We start from the raw sequence: 18,233 nt of genomic DNA, 5'->3' as shown, positions 1-18,233 counted from the left end.
GGGGATCCTGTGGGGTCCACAGATCCTGAGGTGTCAAGGATTTCTCATCCCTGCACCATGTGGCATGCAAAATGCCCCTTGCTGCCAATCCTGGCATTAAACGCTAGGCTGCTGCCCATTTCTGGCGTTTAACGCCAGCTTCTTGCCCATTCCTGGCGTTAAACGCCAGGATGGTGCCCATTTCTGGCGTTAAATTCCCATAATGGTGCCAGACTGGGCGTTTAACGCCCATTCTGCTACCCTTACTGGCGTTTAAACGCCAGTAAGTTTCTCTTCCATGGTGTTCTATTTTTTATTCTATTTTTACTTCTGTTTTTGCTTTTTCAATTATTTTTGTGACTTCACATGATCATCAACCTACAGAAAACATAAAATAACAAAATAAAATAGAAATTTAACATAGATAATTAAAGATTGGGTTGCCTCCCAACAAGTGCTTCTTTAATGTCAATAGCTTGACAGTGGGCTCTCATGGAGCCTCACAGATGTTCAGAGCAATGTTGGAACCTCCCAACACCAAACTTAGAGTTTGAATGTTGGGGTTCAACACCAAACTTAAAGTTTAGTTGTGGACTCCTAATGAGAGAACTTTTGCGTGGTCTAGAAATTTGCGGATAAATCCTTGTTGCAAGTATAGTTTCTAAACCTTCAAAAGTCCTTTCATACAAACGTTTTGGTTCTCACAAGTAACAAACCCCTTAAAAATTGTTAACCGAGTATTCAAACCTCGGGTCGTCTTCTCAAGGAACTGCAAGGAAGTATGTTCTTATTATTGGCTATAATGGTTGTAATCGGGGTTTAGAAGGTGAGAAGCAAGTGATTTAAATGACAAGTAAAGTAGATGACAATTAAAATAAATAAATATTGTAAAGCAAACTTCTGGTAAGGTAAGAAATATTGAAAGTCCAACTTAGTTATCTCTCTCAACAATAATGAAAGTTGAATCTAAATTCCACTTAGTTAACCTTTGTTAGAGCAAAGGAAAGTCAAGGGACTAATTAGTGTGACCTTCCAATCCTATTTATTTCCTAAGAAAAAGTTGGGATTATTGAAGTTCAGTTCAATTAGCAAGATAGCGATTATCAGTTATGTTGAGTTTGATAACTGTTGAGTTATTGATTTCTTAACCAAGACCAAAAGGGGAAAAAGTAAAATTGCTGGAATAAAAATGTCCTTAGATGGAAAGCAATGGTAACACAAATTAAAGAGAAAGCAATCAATAACTGAAATACCTCGAATAATCATTAATTCAAATAATAACCTGTAACATGGAATAATTCATAAGCCAATTGGGCAACATCTGTAGATACGAATAAAAGCATTAAAGTAAAAGTAGCATAGAAACATAAATTAAAGTAAATATTTAACCTAGATCGAGAGTCAGTCTTAAAAACTAAGAGAACTCCTAAATCCTAATCCTAAGAGAGAGAGGAGAGAATCTCCCTCTCAAAACTAAATCTAAATCATGGAAAGTAATAAAAATGTGAGCTCCCTTTGAATGGATGCATTCCCCCACTTTATAACCTCTAATCTGTGTGTTCTGTACTTGGATCTGGGCCAAAAGGGCTTCAGAAATCGCTGGGGGTGTATTCTGTAAATTCTGATACGTGGCCTCTGTCACGCAGTCGCGTCATTCGGAGCTTTTCTTGCCACGCGGTCGCGTCAGTCATGCGACCGCGTCATGTGCTTTCTATTTAAGGCACACGGTCGCGTCAGTCATGCGGCCGCATCGCTGCTGATTCGCGCTTGGCACGCGATCGCTTCGTCCATGCGATCGCGTGGATGCCAGTTTCTTCAGAAGCTCCGTTTTGTGCTTTCCTTCCATTTTTGTATGTTTCCTTTCCATCCTTTAAGTCATTCCTACCTTAGAAGATCTGAAACTACTCAACACACTAATCACGGCATCGAATGGAAATAAAGGTAATTAAAATAATTAATATTAAAGCATAGGAAACATGTTTTTCACATACATCACATAATAAGGAAGGAAAAATAAAACCATGCAATTAATATGAATAAGTGGGTGAAGGATTGAATAAATCACTCAAATTAAGCACAAAATATATCATAAAATATGGGTTTATCAACCTCCCCATACTTAAACAATAGCATGTCCTCATGCTTAATCCAAGGTAAAGAATAAGGTAAGGTTAAAGTGGTGGAATGTTATGCAATGCAATCTATTCTAAATGCATCTACCTAAATGAGTCATGCAATTCCAATTTATCCACTCATATATAAAGCTTACATGTAGTCAAATTAATTTACATTCTCAAGGAGTCATATATATATATATATAGCCAACCCTTAAATAATAAAGCATTTTAGCAAATGAGATGGGAAATAAAAATATTGTACAAACTTGCAAAACAATTAGTAAATTAAGCACAGATATATGTTGATGAGTTATTGAACCCTCACTGGATTTTGTGTTTACCCTCTAGTCACTCAGTGTTTATTGGGTTTATCCACTCTACTTTTCTTTTTATTCTTACTTTCTATAACTTTGTTCTTCATCTAACCAATCAACAATTTTAGAATACAGTCATACCAAAAATCATGAGGTCTTTAATTAAGGTTGTAATGGGGCCAAGGTAAAGGTAAGGATATATGTATAAGGCTAAGTGAGCTAATAAGTGAATCCTTAATTAGACTAAGATCTCACCTAACATACATATTTAGTAGAACAAATTTCTTTACCAATTTTCCCATATTATCCCACTTTGTTGTTACATGCTCATGTTTCAATTTTATTTTTATCCCATGTGCATTGCTTTTATTTTGCATTGGGTAATTCTTTTGTATCCCCTTTTATTAAATGCTGAAAAATAACTAACCTTTTTTTTTAATGCACATGGTAATTGAATCACTTTGATTTCTCATGAGCATGCTTCCCAAATTTTATTTTATTTCTTTCAACTTTTCTACCTTTTGTTTCTATCATCCATGTTCCCAATAGGTTCCCCACATTTTAATTTATTCAAAATTTTCTATCTTAAGCTAACCAAGGATTCAACTTGGGATTTTATTTTGTTTTTTTGCTTAAGGCTAGTAGTGTGGCTAAATAGAATAAAAGGGATTTTAAAGGCTCAAGGGGGCTAACAAGGGTGATGTGAAAGGTAGGTTATTTTGGGGTAAGTGAGCTAAAATCAAATGATGGCCTCAATCATTCTTTTTGGTATGTATCTATATTCTATATTCTATAATTGGACATATAGATTAAAGCAAAGTAAAGAACATCAGAATAAAAAGAAGCGAAACACACAGGAATGAAATTATGGTTTGAATGCAACCATACAATTAAGCTCAAGACTCACAAGCTGTGTGTTCTCTAACTCAAGCATCATATATCATTCATATATGTTATGCAGGTTTAGTTAAAAATTCCCATTATTCTCATAAAAAAATTATTTAGAGTAGCCTTTAAAGTTTTGATGTTCCTCCTTGATGAAATGTTGTCAACTTAACTATATGATGTAATGCTATATATACAAGGTTTATGGATTTAAATCTGTTATGTTCAATTTCCTAGCTTACTTCCTTTTTATATTTTTCAATTTAACTATGCTATCTTATGCTAAAAAGGGTAAACTATACTAATTAATCCACTAATAAGTCAGAATTGCAAACTAAACTAAATAACTAAAAATATGAACTAAAAATGCAAAATGCAGAAATAGAGTAAAAATACATAAAAACAGCAATGTATAAGTACTCAGAAAATAACAGTAAAAAGAAAAATACAGAAAAATATCCAAAATAAAAGAAAAAAGAGATGTAGTGGTTCATCAAAATAAAACGCCAGAGATGGCGACCTCCCCACACTTAAAATGAAGCATCGTCCCTGATGCTTAGTCAAGCCAGGTGTGAAGGGGTGTCATCACTGGTAGGGATGGTAGCTGGAGGCTCTGTGGTGGTGGTGGGCTGAGAGTCTGGCTGCTGTAGAGGCGATGCTGACTGAATCGGGATCTCCAGATCTGCAGCCTCGATCTGATGCGTAACCTCCTGATGTGGTGCAGCCTGCTCTGTGCCTCCCTGCTGATGGGTCTCCGCCTGGAAGTGAGTCTCCTCCTCGTGCTCATCCTCCTCCTCCTCTGATGGCTCTGATGGTGTGTCGGGCTCGGAGGGGATGTCACCACCCTGTCGGATCATCAGCTTCAGATGCGAATAGCGTCGCTGACTGCGACGCTCCAATCTCTCATATCGGCGCCGGTTTCGGCGCTCCATCTGATCAAGCTGTCGGAATAGGTGGTGCACGAGGCGGTATACGGGCTCAGAGGCAGGTGGAGGTGTGGTGGTGGCAGCAGGGGCAGCAGAGGTAGCCGTGGATGAAGAGGGTCCAGCAGACAGTGGGGCTGTCTCATCAGTTGCAGTGAAGGGTGGTGGTCTGTAGCCCAAAGCTAGGAAGTTCCTACTATGAGGAATGATCTTCGGGCAGTCCGCTGCTGGTGGTCTCTCATCGGCATCCTCTCATGGCACTCAGCTCGACGGCCTAGCTGTGTAACCAGATACGAAAAAGGGAGGGTGCCTCGGACGTGGGCCCTGGCCATATAATGCCGGATAAAGCGTGGTAGATAAAGGTCCTTACCCTCCATCACATACCATAGGAGGGTGATCATAGCAACTGGGATCTTCGTCTCATGAGTACTCGGCATGACATAGTTGCTCAAGATCTGATGCCATAACCAAGCCTCATCATTTAAGTACGCCCTCTTGATCCCTCTAGGCATGGTGGTGTCCTGACCCATCTCCCAAGAAACAGTCGGGTCGAGAGCTATACGTGCCTTTACAGCATCCCAATCAAACTGCATCAGGCGCATGTCCTCCTCAGCCTTTGAATAACCATCAGGCTGATCGGACTTGGCTGGGAGCCGGAGAACGTCCTCTATGGCCTCCTCAGTGACCAGAATCTGCTTTTCTCTCAGGTTCACTGCATCTAGAGTGGTGATGTAGTAGTTGCAGTAAAATTCCCGGACCCAAGATGCATTGATCTCTGTCAGTGTTCTCTCCAGAAAGAACCAGCCTCTTTGCTTGATTTGCTCAGTGGTGTACTACTGGAGTGCTTTTGGAATCTTCAGAGTTCTCTCCAGGTATAGATTCCTAGACTTTGCAAAAACTGGATACTTCAGCTCGCAGTATCGGTTTGCAAATTTTATTGAATCATTTGCAGGGAGCAGCTGGTCAGCTTTTTCCTGCTGTGTAAAGTTCTTCTCCCGCCATGAGGAATCATGCATGAGGGCAATGATGGACTGGGAGGAATCTCCTCTCTTGCGCTTTCCAGTAGCCTTGCCTTTTCCTTTCCTCTGTGAGGCAGACATCCTGAAAAATGGGAAACCAGGATATGGATAAAAATAGGGAAGCAAATGGGCAATTAAACAAAGAAAACTCAAAGCGGCAAAGGAGAATTAGAATGAGGTAAATGAGTTAAGTAAATGTGCATTAAGGATTGTTTAGTAGTTTAAAATTTGGAAAGGAAGAATTTACAATCCAAAATGTATCAGAATTTAAGTTAAATAGAAAAATTGTCACTATGCCATGGTTAGAAAGTTAGAGGAAAGTAAAAAAAAATCAGAAAACAAATTTTGAAAAGGTTAGTATGGTTATAATTTGAAAAAGAAGTTAGTAAATTAAAATTAGTGAGTCAGTAAGTGGCATAAAGAAAATAGTCCATGTAATAAGGATTCACAATTATGACTAAAAATAACTCAAAACCTAACAAGGAAAACAGGGTGATGTTGATTCAAAGAGATATAAAGAAAGCAAGAATTGGAATCAGAATATCACAGATGCAGTTTATAAACCTGGAAATCAAAGAGGATAAGAAAGTCTGCCATAGAATTCATGAAATGGTTTGGGTAAGGCAGAGGACAACAGAGTTTAGATTGCCAAACCAAAACATGAATGAAAACAATTCACAAAAAATTTGGGCAGCATTCCGGCTAAAATTGGATTGTCCCGGAAAGTAAACAGCAAACAAGGCAGTTCATATGAATTAAAAAAACTTGCTGCAGTTACCTATAATTAATAGAAACAGGAAAATTCAGAGTAACAAGCAGCAAATGCAGGAAATCACAGCATATGAACAAGGTCACAGAAACAGCAGAATTGCAGTTTTGATAAAACAGAAGCATGAACAGTGCAAGTAAATAGACCTAGATCCACTAACCACAGCCTAAGCTACCTAACAACCTAAAAATCCACTACAGCATGCATATCTATCTATCCTAATTATGAACAGAAACAGAAAAAAATTGTAAAATAACTGCGAAGGACAGAAAGTGGCTGGATGGTGGCTGCGGCGGCGTCCGGCGCGGTGGAGGGGTACGGCGGCGCGGTGGCGGCTGAGGGGGCAGTGGAGAAGGGGGTAATGGGGATAGGGTTTAGGGTAATTGATAGAGGAAGGGAGGGAGGTTGCGTGTGGGTGGCGGAGGGGGCGCGGCTGGGTTGGGTGCGGCGGTGTGAGGTGGGCAGTGGCGGAGAGGGGGGGTAGAGAGGAAGGAAGAAGAAGAAAGAAGGGGAGGGAGGAAGGGGTGACAGGTGGCGGCGGCGTCTGGACGGCGGCGGCGACTGGGTGGTGGTCGGGGCGGCGGTAATGGTGGCTGGGTGGTGGTTGAGAGAAGAGAAAGAAGAGAGGGAGAAGAGGATTGGGGGGCTGCGCGACTCATAGGGTTCGCGTGGCTGGGGGGTTATATTTTCAAATCCACACGATCGCGTGGGGGACGCGGTCGCGTGGTGGGGGTGATAATGGGGGTTACGCGATCGCGTAGGTCGCGCGATCACGTGAGAGGGGTAGGAGAGGGGGTGACGCGATCGCGTGGGTCGTGCGATCGCGTCACTGGAATTTGTGCTAGACGCACGACTCCAGCGTCGTTTCAGCGCAACTCTCTATCTCGTCCTAGGGTGTTGTGCAATCCATGCGATGCGATCGTGTCGCTCACGCGGTCGCGTGGGATTGGTTTTGTGCAAGTGACGCGATCGCATGGGGCATGCGATCGCGTGGGCCAATTTGTGCAAAACACACAAGGGCCGCACGATTCCAGCCTAACTTTCTGGACGTTGGATATTTACGCCGATCTCCAGGTCACGCGGCCGCATGGATGACGCGGTCGCATGGATAGTGTTTTTGCCATATGACGCGATTGCATGGGGCATGCGGTCGCGTCATGCATCCCTTTTTTTTTAACTGAATGCAGGATGCAATGCTTAATGTGAATGCTATGCATGATTCCAGGTTTAATAAAATAGAAATAAAATTCAAAAACAAACAAAACAAAATAAAATTAAAATTGCAAAAGGAACAATCATAACATGGTGGGCTGTCTCCCACCTAGCACTTTTAGTTAAAGTCCTTAAGTTGGACACCGGAGGAGCTTCTTGCTATGGCGGCTTATGTTTAAATTCGTCCAAAAATCTCCACCAGTGCTTGGAATGCCAATAGCCTCCGGGGTCCCATACTAGGCATGTAAAGCTTCTGAGCAGCTTCAGACAAATTTTCAGGCTCCCGGGGTGACGAATGTCAGGATAGAGTCCATGATTCCAAGCCTTGCTTTTAAATCCGCCTCCGTCTTGATTTATATGTTTCCATTCGGGCGGTTTAAAAAGTAGAATCTCACCATGGTGACCAAACATTCTCCGTGATCAATGCAATTGAGCATGATACCAATCCATGTACTTCGAGGTGAAGCGTGGAACCTTATTGAAACTTGTGCACTAGCTCTGAGTATGAGCCATTTCCCTCTTACTCTTAAAGCCGCAAAGAGCTCTAAGCTAGCCATCTGTTTCAAGAAAACCATATTCAAGTGAATAAGTAAAGTTATAGGTTAAGGATTGTACCCACTTGAAGCTTGTATTAGGTGGTAATGGCCTTGGGGCAGATGTTTCTGGTGGTTCTGTAAGTTCTACTCCCTTGTGCTCTTCTGTGAATTCCTCCACTTCCTTGCAAGGCTCTACAATTGTATCTGTGTCCTGGTCAAAGTCTTCTATGTCTTCCTCATCACTTGAGTCATAGATTGGAGGTTGAGAGAAATCTACCTCCGCATCGTCTTCGTATTCATCTGGGAAAAATTCTTCGATCTCAGAGAATTCACTTGCGGATGCAAGTTCATTACTAAGAGAGCTAGACTTGTGACTATCACAATCAAGGGAAACTGCTTCTTGGATTATTCCGTCTGATTCTTCAAAAATGACTTTCCTTGGGGGTTGTGTACTATCCTCCTTAGCATCAACTGTGACGTCCTCGACAGAGTTCCCCTCAGTTCTGCATTCCCATGGAGGTTCAGTATCTCCTAGATCTTCAACCAACTCTTCTTCTGGAACAATGACAGCTTCTTCTACTTGTTCTAGTACGAATTCATTCTCTGTCTTGTCCACTGGAGTTTCTGGTATCTCCTTCATGCTACGCTCATTTTTAGATTGTTCACATGGGGCTGTGGCTGATCCTTGTGTATTTGAGCGCCTAGAAACCCATTGAATTATTGTTTGCTCCAGTTGTCGAATGGTTGTTTGAAGTTTATTTACTGTTTCCTTTAGGCGAGCCTCTGCTTCTCGGGTTGCCGGACTTGGGCATGGTACATAGGAAAGTGGTGGTGATTGGGAGTGATTGGATTGGTACTGGGGTAAGGAAGGATCATATGGTGGCGAATGGTGAAGAGAAGCTTGTGATTGTGGTGGTTCGAGGTTATGTTGAAAGGATGGTCTATAGGCACGGGGTGGGGCTTGTTGGTAGTTACGAGGTTGTCCACCATATCTTTCAGCTGGGTATGCACGGTAGAATGGTCTTTGTCCAAGATATCTCGGAGGGTGTTGCTGCCCAAAGGGTTGATTAGATCCTCTTGGCTCCATCCATCCTTGATTGGTCTGACCTTGATGCATATTCCTGCTGTAACTTCTATTTCCTTCAACAAAGTTAGAACCAAACTCAAAGCGAGAGGGGTGAGAGTTCATGGTAGCAAATAAACGTAAAAAGGAAAAACAAAAATAAATAAACAAGCAAAAGAAAAATATTTACAATAACCAATAATAAGGCACACGTTAGCAGTTCCCCGGCAACGGCGCCATTTTGATGAGAGAACTTTTGTGTGGTCTAGAAATTTGCAGATAAATCCTCGTTGCAAGTATAGTTTCTAAACCTTCAAAAGTCCTTTCATACAAACGTTTTGGTTGTCACAAGTAACAAACCCCTTAAAAATTGTTAACCGAGTATTCAAACCTCAGGTCGCCTTCTCAAGGAACTGCAAGGAAGTATGTTCTTATTATTGGCTATAATGGTTGTAATCGGGGTTTAGAAGGTGAGAAGCAAGTGATTTAAATGACAAGTAAAGTAGATGGCAATTAAAATAAATAAATACTGTAAAGCAAACTTCTGGTAAGGTAAGAGAAATTGGAAGTCCAACTTAGTTATCTCTCTCAACAATAATGAAAGTTGAATCTAAATTCCAATTAGTTAACCTTTGCTAGAGCAAAGGAAAGTCAAGGGACTAATTAGTGTGACTTCCAATCCTATTTATTTCCTAAGAAAAAGTTGGGATTATTGAAGTTCAGTTCAATTAGCAAGATAGCGATTATCAGTTATGTTGAGTTTGATAACTGTTGAGTTACTGATTTCTTAACCAAGACCAAAAGGGGAAAAAGTAAAATTGTTGGAATAAAAATGTCCTTAGATGGAAAGTAATGGTAACACAAATTAAAGAGAAAGCAATCAATAACTGAAATACCTCGAATAATCAGTAATTCAAATAATAACCTGTAACATGGAATAATTCATAAGCCAATTGGGCAACATCTGTAGATACGAATAAAAGCATTAAAGTAAAAGTAGCATAGAAACATAAATTAAGGTAAATATTAAACCTGGATCGAGAGTCACTCTTAAAAACTAAGAGAAGTCCTAAATCCTAATCCTAAGAGAGAGAGGAGAGAATCTCCCTCTCAAAACTAAATCTAAATCATGGAAAGTAATAAAAATGCGAGCTCTCTTTGAATGGATGCATTCCCCCACTTTATAACCTCTAATCTATGTGTTCTGTACTTGGATCTGGGCTAAAAGGGCTTCAGAAATCGCTGGGGGCGTATTCTGTAAATTCTGATACGTGGCCTCTGTCACGCGTCCGCGTGGGTCACGCGATCGCATCATTCGGAGCTTTTCTTGCCACGCGGTCGCGTCAGTCATGCGACCGCGTCATGTGCGTTCTGCTTAAGGTGCGCGGTCGCGTCAGTCATGCGACCGTGTCGCTGCTGATTCGCGCTTGGCATGCGATCGCTTCGTCCATACGATCGCGTGGATGCCAGTTTCTTCAGAAGCTCCGTTTTGTGCTTTCCTTCCATTTTTGTATGTTTCCTTTCCATCCTTTAAGTCATTCCTACCTTAGAAGATCTGAAACTACTCAACACACTAATCACGGCATCGAATGGAAATAAAGGCAATTAAAATAATTAATATTAAAGCATAGGAAACATGTTTTTCAAATACATCACATAATAAGGAAGGGAAAGTAAAACCATGCAATTAATATGAATAAGTGGGTGAAGGATTGAATAAATCACTCAAATTAAGCACAAGATATATCATAAAATATGGGTTTATCACCTCCCAACACCAAACTTAGAGTTTGACTGTGGGGGCTGATTTCTCCAAGGTACTTAGCAACTTGCTCTTCAGTAACATCTTCATCTTCTTCAGAGGAAGACTACTAATCAGAGCTCATGAATGGCAGAAGTAAATTCAATGGAATCTCTATGGTCTCTGTGTGAGCCTTAGATTCCCATGGTTCCTCTTTAGGGAACTCCATGGAGGCCAGTGGACGTCCATTGAGGTATTGCTCAGTGGAGATCACCGCCTCTTCCTTCTCTCCAGGTTTGGCCATGTGGGTTGTGGTTATGGCCTTGCACTGTCTCTTTGGATTCTCTTCTGTATTGCTTGGGAGAGTACTAGGAGGGAGTTCAGTAATTTTCTTACTCAGTTGACCCACTTGTGCCTCCAAATTTCTAATGGAGGACCTTGTTTCAGTCATGAAACTTTGAGTGGTTTTGATCATATCAGAGACAATGGTTGCTAAGTCAGAGTGGTTTTGCTTAGAATTCTCTGTCTATTGCTAAGAAGATGATGGAAAAGGCTTGCTATTGCTAAACCTGTTTCTTCCACCATTATTGTTGTTGAAACCTTGTTGAGGTCTCTGTTGATCCTTCCATGAGAGATTTGGATGATTTCTCCATGAAGGATTATAGGTGTTTCCATAGGGTTCTCCCATGTAATTCACCTCTTCCATTGCTGGGTTCTCAGGATCATAAGCTTCTTCTTCAGAGGAAGCTTCCTTTGTACTGCCTGTTGCTGCTTGCATTCCAGACAGACTCTGAGAAATCATATTGACTTGTTGGGTCAATATTTTATTCTGAGCCAATATGGCATTTAGAGTATCAATCTCAAGAACTCCTTTCTTTTGAGCTATCCCATTATTCACAGGATTCCTTTCAGAAGTGTACATGAATTGGTTATTTGCAACCATTTTAATGAGTTTCTGAGCTTTTGCAGGCGTCTTCTTCAGATGAAGAGATCCTCCAGCAGAGCTATCCAATGACATCTTGGATAGTTCAGACAGACCATCATAGAAAATACCTATGATGCTCCATTCTGAAAGCTTGTCCAAAGGACATTTTTTGATCAATTGCTTGTATCTTTCCCAAACTTCATAGAGGGATTCACCTTCTTTCTGTCTGAAGGTTTGGACTTCCAATCTAAGCTTGCTCAATTTTTTGAGGTGGAAAGAACTTTGCCAAGAAGGCATTGACTAGCTTTTCCCAAGAGTTCAGGCTTTCTTTAGGTTGTGAATCCAACCATGTCCTAGCTCTGTCTCTTACAGCAAAAGAAAAAAGCATAAGTCTGTAGACTTCAGGGTCAACCCCATTGGTCTTGACAGTGTCATAAATTTGCAAGAATTTAGCTAAAAACTGATGAGGATCTTCTAATGAAAGTCCATGAAACTTGCAATTCTGTTGCATTAGAGAAACTAATTGAGTGATTTTGAAAAAAGATTTTGAGATTAGAAATTAAAAAGATATGATTGAAAATAAATTTTGAAAAAGATGTGATTGAAAAGATTTGATTGAGAAGATATGCTTGAAAATCAAACTAAAAAGAGAATGTTTTAAAATTAAAGTTGATTACTTGACTAACAAGAAATTAGAAGATATGATTCTAGAATTAAAACTTTTGATCCTTTCTTAATAGGCAAGTAACAACTAAAAAATCTTGAATTAAATTATTAATTGTAGCAAGGATTTTTGAAAATAGTAATAAATAAAAATTGAAAAGAAATTGATTTTGAAATGATATGATTGAAAAGATATGATTTGAAAAAGATTTGATTTTGAAAAATTATGAAGATTTGAAAAAAATATTTGGATCAAAAACAAAATCTTCCCTCTAGTGTCATCCTGGCGTTAAACGCCCAGAATGGCATCCATTCTAGCATTTAACGCCCAAAATCCTACCTTTTTGGGCGTTAAACGCCCAGCCAGGTACGTTTTTCTGTTTAATTTCTCTACTGAATGTTCTGAATCTTCAATTCTCTGTATTATTGACTTGAAAAGACATAGTTTTAAGAATTTTTTTTTTTGAATTTTTCAATGATGAGAAACAATCAAAATATAATTAATCTTAAGAAACTCAAATCAAACAAACAATGCATGCAGGACACCAAACTTAAAAATTTTCATATAAGAGACATTAACAAATTGAGAATGCATATGAGAAACAACAAAACACACAAAACAAGAGAATTTAAAGATCAGAGCAATGAAATCATCAAGAACAACTTGAAGATCAATGAAGAACATATTGCATATTTTCGAAAAATGCAAGAATGCAATTGACACCAAACTTAAAAATTGACATTAGACTCAAACAAGAAACATAAAATAATTTTTTTATTTTTATGATTTTATAAATTTTTTTGTGATTTTCGAAACTTATATGGAAAAGAAAATAAAGGGATTCAAAAATTTTAATAAGAATTCCAGGAATCATGCAATGTTAGTCTAAAGCTTTAGTCTAAAAAGATTAGACATGGTTGGCCAAGCTTCAGCAGGACATTACATTCAGCAGCTAAATTGATGAGAATCAATCAGCTTTTGTGATGATAAGGGCATCACCTTGAAACTCTAGAATTCATTCTTAAAAATTCTGAAAAATAAAAAGAAAAGTACCTAATCTAAGCAACAAGATGAACCGTCAGTTGTCCAAACTCGAACAATCCCTGGCAACGGCACCAAAAACTTGGTGCACGAAATTGTGATCATCAACAATTGCGCCAAAGGACTTGGAGCTCTTAAACGTGAATCACACCTTGTAGATCTCAGTCAGGCGAATTCAGATGGTGATGGAGAATTGATAATTAAAAGATAAATAAAACGTAAAATAAAGATAGAGATACTTATGTAATTCTTTGGTTAGAATTTCAGATAAGCATATGAAGATGCTTTGTTCCTCCTGAACCTCTGCTTTCTTATTGCCTTCTTCCAATCATTCATACTCCTTTCCATGGCAAGCTTTATGTTGGGCATCACCGTTGTCAATGGCTACTTCCCATCCTCTCAGTGAAAACGTTCCAAATGCGCTGTCACCGCACGGCTAATCATCTGTCGGTTCTCGATCATGTTGGAATAGGATTGACGAACAAGATTTTTGCCAATAAAGAATGTCATTGATGAGCGGATATTTTATACGCTTTTTGGAGTTAATTTCATATAGTTTTGAGTATGTTTTAGTTAGTTTTTAGTCTATTTTCATTAGTTTTTAGGAAAAATTCATATTTCTGGACTTTACTATGAGTTGTGTGTTTTTCTGTAATTTCAGGTATTTTTCTGGCTGAAATTGAGGGAGCTGAGCAAAAATCTGATTCAGGCTGAAAAAGGACTGCTGATGCTGTTGGATTCTGACCTCCCTGCACTCAAAGTGGATTTTCTGGAGCTACAGAACTCGAAATGGCATGCTTCTAATTGTGTTGGAAAGTAGACATCCAGGGATTTCCAGAAATATATAATAGTCCATACTTTGCACAAGGATAGACGACATAAACTGGCGTTCAACGCCAGTTCTCTGCCCAATTCTGGCGTCCAGCGCCAGAAATGGATCAAAAGCTGGAGTTGAACGCCCAAACTGGCATAAAAACTGGCGTTCAACTCCACAAATGGCCTCTGCACGTGAATTGCTTAAGTCTCAGCCCAGCACACACCATGTGGGCCCCAGAAGTGGATTTCTGCATCATCCATCATAGTCTACTCATATTTTGTAACCCTAGGCTACTAGTTTAGTATTTAAACAACTTTTAGAGACTTATTTTGTATCTCATGACATTTTAGATCTAAACTTTGTATTCTTTGACGGCATGAGTCTCTAAACCCCATTGTTAGGGGTGAGGAGCTCTGCTGTGTCTCGATGAATTAATGCAAGTATTTCTGTTTTCCATTCAAACACGCTTGTTCCTATCTAAGATGTTCATTCGCGCTTAACTGTGATGGAGGTGATGATCTGTGACACTCATCACCTTCCTCAATTCATGAACGTGTGCCTGACAACCACCTCCGTTCTATATACGATTGAATGAGTATCTCTTAGATTCCTTAATCAGAATCTCCGTGGTATAAGCTAGAATTGATGGCGGCATTCATGAGAATCCGGAAAGTCTAAACCTTGTCTGTGGTATTCCGAGTAGGATTCAAGGATTGAATGACTGTGACGAGCTTCAAACTCCTGAAGGCTGGGCGTTAGTGACAAACGCAAAAGGATAGTGAATCCTATTCCAACCGGATCGAGAACCAACCAGTGATTAGCCGTGCTGTGACAGAGCGCGTGAGCGTAGTTTTCACTGGAAGGATGGAAGGTAGCCATTGACAACGGTGATCCACCAACACACAGCTTGCCATAGAAGGACGTGCGTGCGTGAATCAGAAGACAGAGGAAAGCAGAGATTCAGAAGACAAAGCACGTCCAACACTCCAACATATTCACCATTACTGCACAAGTAACCTTTAATTTATGCTCTCTTGGTTGTTCGTAATTCAACTGATAAACATAATTGACTTCCTGACTAAGATTTACAAGATAACCATAGATTGCTTCAAACCAACAATCTCCGTGGGATTCGACCCTTACTCACGTAAGGTATTACTTGGACGACCCAGTGCACTTGCTGGTCAGTGGTACGAGTTGTGAAAAGTGTGATTCATAATTCTTGCACCAAGTTTTTGGCGCCGTTGCCGGGGATTGTTCGTGTTTGGACAACTAACGGTTTATTTTGTTGCTTAGATTAGGAAAAATTTCTTTTTTTTTTTTGGTTTAGAGTCTTTTATTATTTATCCCTTGTTAAAACACTTTAAATTTATAGCTCAGTTAGTTAGAACGTGGTGTTTATGTTCATGGTAATTGGCTATCATATTTTTAAAACCTTTTTCAAAAATAATTTTTCTATTAAATCCTGTGCCAAACTTTAAGTTTGGTGTTTTCTTGTTGATTTTTCTTAAAATTTTCGAAAATTTCCATAACTCATTTGGCTAGAGCGTTAATCTGTGTTCTTGGTAATTGGGTTAAAGTCTTTTATATTCTTTTCAAAACCTTCTTTTTCATAAATAATATTTTTCTCTATTAAATTTTGTGCCAAACTTTAAGTTTGGTGTTTTCCTGTTGATTTCCCTTGATTTTCGAAAATTTTGGTTTGGTTTTCTAAAAATTTTAAGTTTGGTGTTCCTTGGTGTTTTCCCTCCAAAATTTTCAAAAACAAGGAGCATTAGATCTAAAAATTTTAAATCTTGTGCTATCTTATTGTTTTTCTCTTTCCTCACTAAATTCAAAAATATCTTTTCTCTCTATTTTTAAAACAAATTTTCGAAAATTATTTAAAAAAAAAAATTTCAGAATTTAAAAAAAAAAAATTTAAAATCTTTTCCAGATCATATCTTTTTCAAAATCTCCTAACCACTTTCTCTCTCCTCACTTTTTCGAAAATCTTTTACTCATTTTTATTTATTTTATTTTGATTTATTTTATTTTCGAAATAAATTAATAAATAAATAAAAAAATATATTTTTTTTTATTTTACATCATCTCCCTTTCTCCATCATGGACCTAAGCGGAAATGAACAGTCCAGGAGGACTCTGGGGTCATATTCTAACCCCTCTACTGCTTCATATGGGAGTAGTATCTGCATACCCTCCATTGGAGTCAGTAGCTTTGAGTTGAATCCTCAGCTCATTATCATGGTGCAGCAAAGTTGCCAGTATTCCGGTCTTCCACAGGAAGAACCTACAGAGTTTCTGGCACAGTTTCTGCAGATTGCTGACACAGTACATGATAAAAAAATAGATCAGGATGTCTACAGACTATTGCTGTTTCCATTTGCTGTAAAAGATCAAGCTAAGAGGTGGTTGAATAACCAACCTAAGGCCAGCATAAGGACATGGAAACAGCTGACAGAAAAATTCCTGAATCAATATTTCCCTCCAAAAAGGATGACACAGCTAAGGCTGGACATCCAAGGCTTTAAACAAGGAGATAATGAATCCCTTTATGATGCCTGGGAGAGATACAGAGAGATGCTACGAAAATGCCCCTCTAAAATGTTTTCAGAGTGGGTTCAGTTAGACATCTTCTACTATGGGCTTGCAGAAGGAGCTCAGATGTCTCTAGATTACTCAGCTGGTGGATCTATCCACATGAGAAAGACAATTGAAGAGGCTCAAGAGCTCATTGATACAGTTGCTAGGAATCAGCATCTGTATCTAAGCAGTGACCCTTCCATGAAAGAAGAGGTTAAAACAGCAACTGCTGAACTCAGTCCTGTAGAACAAGCTGCTGAATTCAATCAGCAATTGGACTTCCTAACAAGGCAGTTAGCCGAATTCAAAGATAGATTACAAGAGACAAGGATGGCTAATATACATATGGAAGAACAGTTTAAGCAAACAAAGCAGCAGCTGTCAAGGCAAATAACAGAAGAATGCCAAGCAGTTCAATTAAGAAGTGGGAAGACATTAAATATCTCACCTCAAGGTAGCAAAAAGTCAAGAAATGAGCAACCCACCAAAGATTCACCTGAGGACAGTAAGAGCCCAGGGAAAAATAATTCTGGCGCTAAAACGCCAGAAAATTGGTGGAAGGCTGGCGCTGAACGCCCAGACCATGCCCACAACTGGCGTTCAACGCCAGAAACAAGGCAGGATTGGCGTTCAACGCCAGAAATGGGCAAGAATCTGGCGTTGAACGCCCAAAATGGGCAAGATCTGGCGCTGAACGCCCAAAATGGGCACAGCTCTGGCGTTCAGACGCCAGGAGCAGACAAGGAGCTGGCATCCAGTTTCACTCCAGCTTCTAACTCTGGCACTCAATCGCCAGTGAGGGATCAGACACACACAAGTGCTGATAACAACCCCTCTAAAAAGGCTTCTTCAACCACTTCTGTAGGCAATAAACCTGCAGCAACTAAGGTTGAAGAATATAAAGCCAAGATACCTTATCCTCAAAAACTCCGGAAAGAGGAGTAGGATAAGCAATTTGCTCGCTTTGCAGATTATCTCAGGACTCTTGAAATAAAGATTCCATTTGCAGAGGCACTTGAGCAAATACCTTCTTATGCCAAGTTCATGAAAGAGATCTTGAGTCATAAGAAGGATTGGAGAGAAACAGAAAGAGTTCTCCTCACTGAAGAATGCAGTGCAGTCATTCTGAAGAGCTTTCCTGAAAAGCTTAAAGACCCTGGGAGCTTTCCGATACCATGCATATTAGAAGATAATTGCACCAAGACAGCTTTATGCGATCTTGGGGCAAGCATCAACCTAATACCTGCATACACTATCAGGAAGCTTGGCTTAACTGAAGAAGTTAAACCAACCCGGATATGTCTCCAACTTACTGATGGTTCCACTAAATACCCATCAGGCGTGATTGAGGACATGATTGTCAGAGTTGGGCCATTCGCCTTTCCCACTGACTTTGTTGTGCTGGAAATGGAGGAGCACAAGAGTACTACTCTCATTCTAGGAAGACCCCTCCTAGCAACTGGACGATCCCTCATTGACGTCCAACAGGGGGAAATAACCCTGAGAGTCAATGATGATGAGTTCAAGTTGAACGCTGTCAAAGCCATGCAGCATCCAGACACATCAACAGATTGCATGAAAGTTGATCTTATTGACTCCTTGGTAGAAGAGATCAACATGGCTGAGAGTCTCGAATTAGAGTTGG

At 39.7% G+C, this 18,233-nt stretch overlaps 1 non-coding gene across 1 annotated transcript; it reads left to right on the top strand.

Moving 5' to 3' along the window:
* Positions 1-11,630: 11,630 nt before the first annotated feature.
* LOC112787869 (small nucleolar RNA R71) lies at positions 11,631-11,738 on the top strand. The gene has a single exon (XR_003195256.1). It is a non-coding gene; the product is annotated as a small nucleolar RNA R71 (small nucleolar RNA).
* The last annotated feature ends 6,495 nt before the right edge of the window (positions 11,739-18,233 follow it).

The sequence above is a fragment of the Arachis hypogaea genome, chromosome 20, assembly GCF_003086295.3.
Source record: "Arachis hypogaea cultivar Tifrunner chromosome 20, arahy.Tifrunner.gnm2.J5K5, whole genome shotgun sequence".
Lineage (NCBI taxonomy): Eukaryota > Viridiplantae > Streptophyta > Magnoliopsida > Fabales > Fabaceae > Arachis > Arachis hypogaea.
Note: the sequence above shows the minus strand (reverse complement) of the source record. Positions and strands in the feature narration are given on the sequence as shown.